The sequence below is a fragment of the Triticum dicoccoides genome, chromosome 5A, assembly GCF_002162155.2.
Source record: "Triticum dicoccoides isolate Atlit2015 ecotype Zavitan chromosome 5A, WEW_v2.0, whole genome shotgun sequence".
In the NCBI taxonomy this organism is placed as follows: Eukaryota; Viridiplantae; Streptophyta; class Magnoliopsida; order Poales; family Poaceae; genus Triticum; species Triticum dicoccoides.
Genome location: NC_041388.1, coordinates 114,041,656 through 114,044,549, shown reverse-complemented (window position 1 = coordinate 114,044,549; position 2,894 = coordinate 114,041,656).

The following is a 2,894-nucleotide window of genomic DNA, read 5'->3' as shown; positions in this document are numbered from 1 at the left end:
ATGGGTCCATACTCCTAGGAGTACATACTCCTGCTCTGTGCAAGCCGGGCATGGTTCTCTAAACGGCCGCTGTTAGGCAACAAACCCGTTTAGCATTTAATAATTAATCTAGTTAATTGCGTTGGATAATCACGCGAGATCCCAAAGTCAGTTGAATGGATCCCGTGTTTGTAGGTAGCACGCAGACCATATCGTCCAGATACTACCGAAAGAACTCTCCATTTTCTTTAGAATACTCCGTCGTTCTGCGCCGCCGACGCATGTATTTCTGCTGCTCATTCTTATAGCGGCCGTCGGCGACTAGCATGTGCGTATCAACCGAGCAGGTGCACACCACCTATGCTCCTCAGTCTTGTAGCGATCGTCGGCGACTAGTGTGTGTACGTCAACCGAGCAGGTGCACACCGTCTCCATCAGACTGGGCAACGAGACGACGGCCTCCATGTTTCTCTGTGTTGTAGGCCACTGGCAACATACATCAATCCCCGTCAGCGAGGTGAATATGGGTCACCCACTGCCACCCCAACTTAATCAGTAAGAATCCATTGGCTAGAGTATACAGAGCTAGATCTATTTTTTTAGTTGAGCTAGATCCATTCTTGTGTATGTGCGACTGATGTTCCTGAAGCACTATATACCACAGATGGACGGCATTAATTTTATGTTAATTCTCTTGTATTTTTATGATTCGTTATTTTCTGCATAATAACAGATCTTTTCATGTGATTTGCGCGGCAGCACTCCAGCACCCCAGAAGACCTCCCATCGGTGGCGTAGGCATCCACTTCCTCATGCACCTCAAGTAGACATCTATGCATACTTCATTTCAGATCTTTATATTTCTCACTTTTCCTTATATTCCAGTTTGATGGATGGATCGAGTTAAATGGTCAACCAATTATCGCCTCCAAGCCGGTTATCAACAACAACACGGAACTAGGACCTCTCATCGACGTGTGATGCATGGCCGATGGTGGCCTCATGGTGAAGATGTATTCCGATATATACTTCATCAAATCATTATACTCGTATAGGAAAGTGTACGCACTGGTGGCACGCTTTTTTACTTACAAGAATATTTGATGGATACATACTCTATTCTTGTGGATGTCTACTTTCTGGATATACTCCATTATGCAGGATAATGTTGTTTTAAAGTTAGTGTAGTTGGTCGTTATACTACTCTTAATATTGTATATACTAAAAACTGGAATGTAATGCGTCCATATATTAAATACAATTTATTTTCCAAAAGAATGAAAAAAAATGTGTACGTATACGCTCACAAAAAAATTCAGTCAGCAAAACGCAATATAGTATGTACATGATTAAAAAGTTTGTCGTATATCAGCAAAATAAAGTACACACTCACTCACAGATAAAAGAAGTATATGACTAACACGAAAAATATGTAAACCCTCTCGGCACAATATATGGTATATACGAGTCACAAAAATATATTATAAACTCATTCACGACAATGTTGTATATACCCTCTATGCAAACTAAAGTATTTATCCGACCACTCAAAAAATAGTATACATACCTTCATGGCAAGAAATATGGTATATACCACCTCAAAAAAGTATATATATACTACTTTCTGGGCAAGAAAAGAGTTTTTTTTTGTGAGGTAGAACAAGCACCTCTCTGTAAGGGTATATACTCTATGTTTAAAAAAAAGATATATACTCTGTACCAATAAAGTAGTATATACCATGCTCAAAAAGTAGTAGTAGTATATACCCCTCTCAGCAAAATAAAACATATATTTCCTCATAAAAAAGTACCTCTTTGTAACGTATATGCGATCCCTCACCAAATACAATATAGTCACTCTAGATAAAAGGTGGTATATCTTTTAAATTTCGTACTCTAGATAAAAGGTGATACATCCTTTAAAAATTTCGTGACATACATACTTCCTATCAGTATCATATATACTACTTTCGGTGGTAGCATGTGTTGCATGGAAGAAAAATGAAACAGAAAATACGTTGGTACTTCAACCAACTAGTTCAAAAGTTAGATAGGTACGTACGAGCATTCCTAAACTCTAGGTGTTAGGTTTCGTGCATGCAACGTAATTTAGCACTTTTCTTGCTAATCTGCACGGCTAATCCAAAAAAAACTGTACCTATTCTGACCATAGCAGCCCTGCATAGGGCCGAGGAGATCCTCCCGAACCTGAACCCACCTTATCTACTATAGCGCCCACCTTACCCGCAACCTCCCCAATCCTCCAACGCACCTGCCGCCGCCGGCGCCCCGGCTCCGGCGCGTCGCCGCCCCCAACCCAGCGCGCCTCCTGCGGCCGGCCCCCTGGCTCAGGCGCGCATCCCGCCGGCGCCCTCGAACTCCAGCGCGCCCCACCTTCTCGCGTAACTCCCCCACCCCCATCCAGAAACGCCGGCGGCCGCCCACCCTTGCACGCCGGCGCCGCCCCGGACTTCACCAGCACCTCGCGCGCCACCATCTCGACAGCGCAAGTCGATGTCTCTGCTGCCCTTCACGCCGCTGTCGTCGCCACCCTCCAGCGGGACGCCGCCACAACTACCAGCCCCCATCAGCGTTGCCACACACGGATCCGGCAGGATCATGACCGGAGTGGCTCGGGGACAGCCCCGCTGGGCACCGTGGCGCCGCCGCTGACCAAGATCTTGTCTACCACCGACGCTGAAGCAACCCAGGTGCGCAAGTCTCGCATGGGTCGCAGCCTCCAATCTTGCTGTCATCTCGTGTCCCATCCCTCCACCCCTTCAGTCAGCTGAGGCCCATGGGGTCGCATCCCACACACATGACCTGCATGGGCATCTCCTGCCGACCTTCTCCGGCGCCTGTCTTCGACCTTCCCGGCATCTCTCAGTGCTGCAACGACGGTCTCTCCCCCTAGC